The sequence below is a fragment of the Gopherus flavomarginatus genome, chromosome 6, assembly GCF_025201925.1.
Source record: "Gopherus flavomarginatus isolate rGopFla2 chromosome 6, rGopFla2.mat.asm, whole genome shotgun sequence".
NCBI classification, from domain to species: Eukaryota; Metazoa; Chordata; order Testudines; family Testudinidae; genus Gopherus; species Gopherus flavomarginatus.
In genome coordinates this window covers 33,781,594-33,791,950 of record NC_066622.1, presented here as the reverse complement: position 1 = coordinate 33,791,950, position 10,357 = coordinate 33,781,594, and the positions used below count along the sequence as shown (strand labels likewise).

General features: G+C 55.6%; 1 protein-coding gene across 7 annotated transcripts in view; it reads left to right on the top strand.

The window, feature by feature from the left end:
• The first annotated feature begins 1,820 nt into the window (after nucleotides 1-1,820).
• Nucleotides 1,821-10,357, top strand: part of SPTBN2 (spectrin beta, non-erythrocytic 2) — a 57,982-nt gene continuing 49,445 nt past the window's right edge. For 4 of the 7 annotated variants that reach the window (XM_050959838.1, XM_050959835.1, XM_050959834.1 and 1 more), the window contains exon 1: nucleotides 1,821-2,073. The gene's annotated coding sequence lies outside the window, so the exon portion shown is untranslated. Of the gene's footprint in view, nucleotides 2,074-6,041; nucleotides 6,171-10,357 lie in introns of those variants that run through there. The other 3 variants (XM_050959839.1, XM_050959837.1, XM_050959836.1) reach the window with 1 other exon arrangement.

The following is a 10,357-nucleotide window of genomic DNA, read 5'->3' as shown; positions in this document are numbered from 1 at the left end:
CCCCATCCCACAGTGATGGACTCAGTAGAAGATTAGGGATGGGCTGAGATTGCCCAGGGGTGAGACTGAGCCTGAAATACTGCATCTAGTTCTAGGGTCACATTTTTAAAAGGAAGGTGAAAAATTTAAGAGGGTGCGGAGAAGAGCCCCGATAATGATTCAAGGGTTGGAGAAAATGCCTGACAGTAAGAGATGTAAGGAGCTTAGTCTCTGTAGTTTATCAAAAAGAAGGCTGAGATGTGACTTGATGATGGTGCCTGAGGGCCTTCATGGGGAGAGGGTGCCAGGTACAAGGCGGGGGTTCTTTAGCCTCATGGGGAAAGAAAGACTGAACAAGAGCTGGTGGCTGCAAGCTACTGCTAGACACATTCCAGTGAGAAAAAAGGCACACATGTTTGCCAGGAAGAGTGATTAACCACTGGAACAAACTGCCAAGGGCAGGGGTGGAGTCTCCATCTCCAGTCCAGGTTGGCTGCCTTTCTGGAAAATGCTTCAGTCAAACACAAATGATTGGGCTCAATGCAGGGGAGCTGGGGGATATTCTCCTGCCTGTGCTATGTGGGGGGGGGAGGGCAGACTAGATGATTTAATGGTCCCTTCTGACCTTGGATCTAAGTGACTGGACATTTTGGGGGCCTTAGTCTTTGGAATGCCCAATGTGAGACACCTCAATGGGGCCTGATGCTCAGGGGGGAAGCAAAAAGCAAGGCCCTTTAAGTCATGGCTAGTTGGATACCAAAATGATGAGTTACTTTGGAAAACTTGAGCCCAAGTGATTAACAGAGAACACTTTTCTGCCAAGTGTTTGCTGGTTTTTGAATTAAATGGGCTTTTAACACAAACAAAAGGCATTCCACAATCTGGGTAAAGTCCTCCTTCCTCGAGAGCTCTGGCTTCACTGGTTTGGAGCCTGTGATGACATATTCTTATTGTTATGTGTAATATGGTAGTCCCATATCAGATTGGGGGCCTCCACTGTGCCAGGTGCTGTACAGATCTCAACGGAGATCAGGGCCACCATTGTGCCAGGCATTACACAGACCTCGACTGAGATTGGGCGCTCATGGTGCCAGGCAATGCACAGATGTCAACTGAGATTGGGGCCTCATTTGTGTGGGGTGCGGCACAGACCATGACTGTGGTCAGGACCCTGTCATGCTGGATGCTCCACAGACACACAGTGAGAGACATTCCCTGCCCCAGAGAGCTTACAGTCGAAAACGAAAAGGGTAGTAGGGGAACAGGCACAGAGAGGGGAAGAGAGTGGAGACTTGACCGAGGTGAGTGACAAATGTGGGAAGAAAACCCATGAGCGCTGGGTCCCAGCCCACTGCATTGCACTCCCTCTTATGCCCTTAAGCGCCAGGGAGCTGGATTGGCCAAACCTTGCTCCTGGCACTTGGGATGTGAGCACTGCTCTGGGGAGGTGCCCCACACTCAGCTTCTGGCAGGTCAGACCTTTCACTCCGAACTGATGAGACCTGACTGTGCCATGGCACTTGTGTAAACCCATGCAGGGCTCACTCTGGATTAATCTTCAGCTCAGGATCCTATTCTCACCTGACTGGGCAACTCTGGATTTACACCAGGGTTGATGAGAGCAGGATCAGGCCCATTTCCTGGAATAGGTGGGGGTTTCCTCAGCCTGTGCTCTGATCCCCTGGGTGAGATGGGGCAGCCCAGCCCCCATCACCCTTCCCTCCTCCCCAATCATCTCCCATTCCCATCTCCCTGTGTGTGACTGATGCGGGGAAGGCGCCCAATGGTTGTGCCTCGTGGCTGGGAGGCGGGCGTTTTTCCAGCCATTCCTAGCCGGACCGTTCTGCCGCCCAGGTCTACTCTGTTCGGGCTGAGCCCTTGGGCGCCGGGGTTCACCCAAGCTCAACATGTGATGCTTGCACCCCCATCAGGGACGGGGGATGGGACAGGTGATACGGACCTCAACGGATCAGCCCTAAGACTCACAAAGAGCCCCCCGCTGGCAGCCCCCAGCTTCCAAGTACCCAAACGCTGCCTGGACAGTGAGATCTCCCTACGGCGAGGAGGAAGGAGACCTTGGTGCCACCCCCACAGGTATGTGAGCCAAGCCTGCGGGATGGAGGGGCTCGTTATCTTCTCTGCATCCCTGGCAGCAAGAGGGGAGGAGGTGATCCCAGCTACCCCTGGTGCTGGGGGGAGGGGGGCAAGCTGGGCTGCGGATGCCCAAGTGGAGCTGAGAAGGAAGGGATGGATGAGTGGATGAATGCAGTGGGGTATCTCCAGGAACTGGTCTCTGGATCTGAAGGCAGGTCCTGAGAGGGTGCTGAGTGACGGGATGAGCGGCCTTTGATACTGTAGTGGACCCACCTGATGTATCTGGGGAAGGATGGGTCCAGGATGTCTGCCTGCAGCTGGCAGGGTCAGAGCTCCCTGCCTCATTCAGTCACTGCTCCCAGGGTGCCAGGAAAACAGGGCAGATGAGGGGGCTACATGGGCTTTCTGCCCACCGCTCTGCCGGTCCCCTTCAATCCTGACCTGCAACCCCCTGTTATCCTAGCCCTGGTCTCCCCTGCACCTCTGCCAGTGCCCTTCAATCCTGACCAGTCACCCTGGTGCAATCCCAGCCCTGGGCTCCCACAAACACACATGGCTCTACTGAGACCCCCAGTCTCAGCCCACAGCCCCCTGCTATTCCAGCCCCGGCCTTCTCCTAAGCAGAGCCATCCAGTTGTGTTAGGTTGTGATGTTGTTGGGTTACGCTGCACTAACAGGCTGCTCCACTGCTAGTCAGCAGGGAGATGCTGATGTATCCCACAATGAACACTGGCAAGAGGGAGGTCAGGTAACCTACTTCAGGCTCTAGGAGCACTCATGTTAGGGATGGGGGATTATTATGGGGTGCAAATGAGAAGCGAGCTATGGAATATGGATGGGGAACATAAGAACGGCCACACTGGGTCAGACCAAAGGTCTGTCTAGACCAGTGTCCTGTCTTCCGACCATGGCCAGTGCCAGGTGCTTCAGAGAGAATGAACAGAACAGGTAATTATCAAGTGATCCACCCCCATTCCCAGTTATGGGCAATATCAGTTGAACAGGTTGCTGACAGTGTGATGATTCTGGCTTAGAATAGAACCCAGGAGTCCTGGTTTCCACCTGCAGGCCCCATTCTAACCTTCTTTCTCAAAAGGAAGGGATCAGAACTGAGTGCATGGTCTATGGGGGAGGGTCTCCCCAGGGCTGGGCTGTCCCCTTCAATCCTGCTCTCAGCATACAGATACAGGAGAAGGGTTTAAGGGGGCTTATGAGGTCTCTGCTTGGGGTGTAAATGAGAGCAGCCTCAGAGCTGCTCTAATATATACTCAGTCCATGCAATCAGGCTACCCAATGTGTTTGAGAGACAGCAGATGGCACCATGGCATAGCCTGTAACCAGGGGGAATGTGCACTGAGCAGGGAACCAGAAGCTTCTGCCTTCACAGCTCCCCTTTGCTTGTTGCTTTTATATTTCCATGCACTTCCCAGACCTTACTACTGACAAAGATATCATTCCACTCCACTATTAATTACTCCGATATTAGCCTCCTACTTCTATTTTGCAAGGAATCTAATAGGCTGCACAAGGTCAATTCAAACAGAGTTGGGAGTAGAGCCCACACTCTAACACCTCAGAGCTGTGTTGGAGTCATTCTGCTGCACTGCCTTTTACAATGAATGTGCTAAACATATGTGCCATGGTTATCCAATTGCTAAATACTTTGCTCTCTCCCCTTCCAGACCCCAGGGCTAGCATGCAGTGTTCTAATAGCCTTCTGCTATCTGAGAGCTACTCTGCACATTGATTTTGTCCCAGTATAACTATTTTGGTTGGGGAGGGGATTTTTTTACCCATACGTTATGCCAGGACAACCCCAAGCATGGAAGCAGCTATACTGATATAAAACTGTCTTATCCTGGGATAGCTTATTCCCCTTCCTGTACAGGAATAGTTATACCAGGATAAGCACCTTTATCCCACCATAACCATATCCACACTAGCAGGGGTTGTATCTCTTCAACTAGAATGGAGTAGTTAAAAAGGAACAACTTTGGTATGTGGACAAGTGCTAATGGAGTTGTGTAACCCACGGACAAAGTGTATGTCAAGCCTTACTCTAGAGGCTAATTCATACAGCAATTACTCCTGTAGCTCAGGTGGCAAACGTCTATGCTCAAGTCAGAAAGTTATAGGGGCAAGCCCTCTTCATGACCTATGGGGAGTATGATGGTTGCAAACAACAGGGGATTATTTTTTCTTTTTACTCAGCTGGTTTGTGAAATTCACAAAATGAGGGCTTTTACTGGGATCCTTCACCCAGTACTTAAATGCGGCTGCCTTTGGGATGGGACAGAGGGAATGTTTATGCAGAGATCCCTCACCTGTCTCTGAGATGAAGGCACCTCTGGGGTCGTGTGCAAGGGCTATTTATATAGGGATCCTTTGCCTAGCATTGAGACACCAGGGGGTAGGGGCGTGGGGTCTGTTTATAGACTCTCACCCAGCATTCAGGTGCAGCTGTCTCTAGGGTGGTTAATTCCTACAGTGAGGAGTGCCTTCAAATAGACTTTATAGTGAAAAGCCCTTCTAACATGTAAGATATGGTGTGAGGCACCATTAAACACGGGTTTGCATTCCGAACATCTGCAGGTGTGTCAGTTGCAAGGGATCTTTTATCCTCTGTGTCCCACAGCCGTGGGGATGCAGAGAATAGCCAGTGTGCACTGCACTCCATCCTTACACTGGAGTGTGGGGCTAGAAGCCCTATTGCCAGATGCTCCCTTCAAGGGGAGTGGAAGTTTTAGCGGGCCATTTGCACCCACCTTAAGCCCCCTTTTGTGGTGTGCAGCTGAGGACACTCATTGCATAGACGCAGGGGTTCTCAAACTTCATTGCACTGTGACTCCCTTCTGACAACAGAAATTACTGCATAACTCCAGGAGAGGGGACTGAAGCATGAGCCTTTCCAAGTCCAGCCTCCCTAGGTGAGGTTGGGGGCAAAGTCAAAGCCCAAGGGCGTCAGCCCCAGGCAGGGGGCCTGTAACCTGAGCCCTGATACCCAGGGCTGACGATCTCAAGCTTTGGCCGTGGGTGGTGGAGCTTGGACTTTTGCCCCAGGCAGTGAGGCTCAGGCTTCTGCTCGGACCCTCAAGTCTAATGCCAGCCCTGGCGACCCCATTAAAACAGATTTGTGGCCCACTTTGTGGTCCTGCCCCACAGTTTGAGAAGTGCTGGCTATAGAGAGCCATGTACTTGGGGAGGGGGCATTCTGAGTCGGTACCATAGTACTATGGTGCTAGGGGGTGAGCTGTCTGTGACTGTGGCCTTTAGGTAGGAGTGGGAGACCATGGTGGGGGCTCTGGGGAGGTTGGCTGGAGCAAGGATCCATTTAGGATCATTACAGATACCAAGGACCGAGGGTGTCACTGCCCCTGGGACCCTCCCCTTTCACCCTTGTCCTAAACAGCTGTATAGCATTACTGCACTACTGTATATGGATAAAAAGCCCCTCTCCCCACCCCAGAGGCAGCTGCATCTAGGGCTGGGATGAAAGATTCCTGTATAAACAGCCCCTGCTTCCACTCCAGAGGTGGCTTCATCTCAGCACTGGGGCAATGGATCTCTCTATAAATAACCCCCACCCCTACCCCTGGGGCAGCTGCAGCTCAGTGCCAGGCAAGGGATTCCTGTATAAACAGCCCCTCACCCCTACCCCAGAGGTGGCTGCATCCGGGTGCTGGATGAGCACCACATGGCTTTTACCCATCCCTGTCTAGGACCCATGTCCAGCCTTCCTTCCCTGCTCCCTCCCATTGTGCAGCTGGGAAAAGCCCCTTTCTTTTGTCCTCTCCCCGCCCGCCCGGCCCCGCTCTCCCGGTAGTGGCAGGACCAGCTGGCTGGCTGGGGCGGGCAGGCAGAATCCTGCGGCAGCCCCGGTGGGCGCCAGAGGATGCTATTGTGATTTTTTTCCCCTGCCGGCTCCCTATTGCGGGTGACGCGCGCTCACACACGCAGATCCACGCGCTCACAGCACCGCAGCCAGCAGCCACAGCCAGCCCTTCCCCGCCGGTGCCCGCGTGGTGCTGGGGGTCTCCCTGGCTGTGGGATCTGGACGCGGGCGAGGGGCAGGAGCCCTGGGTGCCCCCCAGAGGGAGGTGAGCCGGGCTCCTGGGAGATGGAGGGGCTTGTTATTGTCTCTGCATCTCTGGCAGCAGGAGGAAGAGAGAGGTTCCCAGCTGCTCCCGGCGCTTGGGGGCGGGGAAGGGAGCCGGCCTGGGGATACCCAGGTGGGGCAGGGATGGGGGGCACCCAGATGTAGGCACCTGGAAGGTGAGGGGCGTGTAAGATAGAGCCAGTCTCTGCGCCTGACGAGAGGCCGGGCTGTGGGGGAGGGAGAGGCAGGCCAGCATGCTCCTTGGGGCATGGCTGGGGGAGCAGCTGGGCTGAGTTGCCGGGTGCGTGTGTGCATTGAGCTGGGTTCCCTCTGGTGTGTGCATGGCTCTTTGTGTGTCTCTGGGTGCCTTTGTTTGGCAATAGCTCTCTGTGTTTGTACCTCCGTGTATCTGGGTGGATGTACCTGTCTCCTTATTTGTTGGGGTATGTGTCTCTGCATGCATGCATTCATATCTGGCTGTGAGTGTATGTGTGTGGATGTGGAGCTGGCTGTGTATGCAGCTCTGCTTGGGTGTTTCACAGTGTGCGTACATAGATTTGTGTGTCTATCCCTGCCTAGCTGTATTGGTATGTGCCTCTCTCTGTATGGGTGGGCGGCTTTTTGGCCCTGCTGTGCTCCAGCACTGAGCGCCCATTGCCAACACTGGGAGCTGCTGGGTCCAAGCTTTTTTGGAAATTTGGCCACCTGAATCAGGAACTGAAATTTGCACTCTGGGGCAGAACTGAAAGCCCCTGTTTTGAAATGTTTGGGGTGTGTGTGTATGTGTGTGTGCAAGATGGCTCTGCCAGCTAGTGCCACATGGCAGGGACCTGCGCTGCATTTAGGGGCCGGGTTGTGCTGGCTAGTGGGTCAATAGTGGGATCTGAGTTTTATGCAGAAAGAATTGATGCAAATGGTGCGATGGGAACAATCTGGAGTCTCTTGGGTGCTGAATCCAGATCATTGGGCCTGCCTGGGACTGAGTGGTTCAAAGCCTTCATGGTGGCATTAGCCATGTGCAGGTGCCACTGTGCTAATGCAGTGACTGCACTTCCCCATGGAGATCCGAGCATGTTAGCACAGAACATGGGGTGAAGAGTGAGGCTGGCAATTCAGCTCAGAAGTGCTAGGCTGGGTGGCACCAACCCATTCCTGAATATAGGGATGCAAGCTATTGTATTTGGGTCACAGAGCCAGGGGAGCAGAGCCAATACAGTACTGGGAGTGGTTTGCAGGAAGGGGAGTGGGAGTTCAGTAGGGGGGCACTTTTCTCTGTCAGTGCTGACCCCAGTGCCACAGAACAGAGCTAGGGGGCACTGAACTGCAGGGGACAGGATTGGGGCTCAGTAAGGGATGCTTGCCCCTTGGAGTCAGTGCTGGCTCCAGTGCCTTGATGCAGTGATGGGGGGGTGCTGTGCAGTGGTGTAGAGGCTAAATAGGTGGTGCTTTTCTTCGATAGTATTGACACCAGTGCCCCAGTACAGCAGTAGGGGGCCTAGATTGGGGTGGGGTAAGGCTTGGGCTACTGCAGGGGAGTGGGAGCACCTGTCTACCTAGATCCATCTGCTCTCTACTTTCACTCTCTCCCCTCCTGCCCTCTGTCTGGGGAATGAGGGAGCAGAGGACCCCAAGGGTTTTGAGATCAGAGGTTATGGGGAGTAGGGAATGGGCCTGCTTGGGGAGAGGGTTCAAAAGTCACAGGGGAGGGGTGGCTAAAGATGAATGTGTGTGTGGGGGGAAGTGGAGCAAAAAGAGGACATTGTGTGGGAGTGAGGGGGCTGGTAAGAGATGTTGGTCTCAGAGTTAAAGAACCCACAGGCAGCTGCATCTCAGTGCAAGGTGAGGCAATGCACCACCCCAGAGATGGCTGCATCTCAGGTCTGTGTGAGGGATCATTGGTACTATTAAAGTAGTACCCAGCATCCCCAGCTGAGATCAAAGCCCCTCATTGTGCCAGGTGCAGTAGATCAACAGTGGAAGTCCCTGCCTTGTAGAGCATACAATCTAAATAGACCAAGGATGAGAGGGGAAACTGAGGTACAGAGTGTGCAGTACCTGGCATAACAGGTCCACTGCTATATTTATACTACAAAACTATACAGCAGGGCTGTGGAAGAGCCTGGAATAGAACCCAGGAGTCCTGACCCTTTCCAGCTACCCTGGCTTTAAGCCCTTAGGCCCCACTCCTCTCCCAGAGCTGGGGAACCTAAAAGTCCTGGCTCTCAGGCCAATGCTCTAGCCACTGACCCATGCTCCCTCCCCTACAAACATCCTCCTTGACGTCTCTTTATCCAGCACAGAGGGGCCTAATTCCTGTCTCCCTTCATTTGTTTCTGGGAAGGCTGGTCCCTGAGTGCCAGTGCCAACAATGGCAGTGCTGATTGGATTTTGCAGGAACGTTTGCTGGCATAATTACCTCAGTCAGGCATTGGCGTCGGGTGTGGGGGGAGGATGCCATTATTGGGGAGGTGGCCTGGCTGCTGTCAGGGAGTCAGGCTATTTATCCTGTGGCCTTAAGAGTATAAGCCTCCTTGGGGGCTGTGCAGCTAAGAATAAGATGCCCAATCAGCAGCATAATCTGGGGATGATCTGCTGTGAGATGCCGGCCATTGGCATGGGTCCTCTGTGTGGGCGGGCGGGGCTGCCGGAATATGGCACTGGAACCTGTACGGTCAGGGCCAGTTGCTCGCTAGGCCAGGCCTATGGGGGAGGCTGAGCCCAGCCGGGCAGTGCTGGGGGCTCCCTTCAGAGGCTTGTTAGGCCGAGGGCCTGTGTGGGAGGCTGAGTCCAGCTGGGTGGCACTGGGGGTTCCCCTCAGACACTCGCCAGGCCAGGGCCCATGGGGGAGGCTGGGTCCACTTGGGCAGTGCTGGGGATTCCCCCCAGACACTAGCTGGGCCAGGGCCTGAGAGGGAGATTGGACCAAGCCAGGTGGGCAGCACCAGGGGTTCCCTCTAGACACTCGCCAGGCCGGAGCCTGTTGGGGAGGCTGGACCCAGCTGGGCAGCGCCAGGGGTTCCCCCCAGACACTCGGTAGGCTGGGGCCTCTTGGGGAGGCTTGGCCCAGCTGGGCAGCGCCAGGAGTTCCCCCCAGACACTTGCCAGGCCGGAGCCTGTTGGGGAGCCTTGAACCAGCTGGGCAGTGCCAGGGGTTCCCCCCAGACACTCGCTAGACCAGAGCCTGTTGGGGAGGCTGGACTCAGCTGGGCAGCGCCAGGGGTTCCCCTCAGACACTTGGTAGGCTGAGGCCCGTTGGGGAGGCTGGGCCCAGCTAGGCAGCGCCAGGGGTTCCCCCCAGACACTCGGTAGGCTGGGGCCTGTTGGGGAGGCTGGACCCAGCTGGGCAGCGCCAGGGGTTCCCCCCAGACACTTGCCAGGCTGAAGCCGGTTGGGGAGGCTAGGCCCAGCTGGGCAGCGCCAGGCGTTCCTCCCAGACCCTCGCTAGACCAGGGCCTGTTGGGGAGGCTGGACTCAGCTGGGCAGCGCCAGGGGTTCCCCCCAGACACTCGCTAGACCAGAGCCTGTTGGGGAGGCTGGACCCAGCTGGGCAGCGCCAGGGGTTCCCCCCAGACACTCGGTAGGCTGGGGCCTGTTGGGGAGGCTGGACCCAGCTGGGCAGCACCAGAGGTTCCCCCCAGACACTTGCCAGGCCGGAGCCCGTTGGGGAGGCTAGGCCCAGCTGGGCAGCGCCAGGGGTTCCCCCCAGACGCTCGCTAGACCGGAGCCTGTTGGGGAGGCTGGGCCCAGCTGGGCAGCGCCAGGGGTTCCCCCCAGACACTCACTAGACCAGAGCCTGTTGGGGAGGCTGGGCTCAGCTGGGCAGCACTGGGGGTTTCCCTCAGACACTTGCTAGGCCGGGGCCTGCAGAGGAGATTGGGCACAGGAAGTGGCTGGGTTTTACCTCATACCCTGTCCCTGGTTTCCTCCCTGTGGCCTTGTGGTAGCCCAGGTTCCAGACCTCTCAGCTCATGGAGAGAGGAAGCAGCCCAGAGCCTCACTCAAGCTCAGGGTCCCTTTCACTCTGTCTCATCTCCTCCCTCTGTGATTTACACCCCTCTTATCCGCTCCTCATTGCCCAGCTCTCCCAGTTAGGTCCCCCTCTCCTCAGGGGTTCCTAACATTGGGGTCACACTGCCAGCCAGGCCAGGCTTCCTTGTCAGCTGTCTGTGCCCCAAAATCCCCATTGTC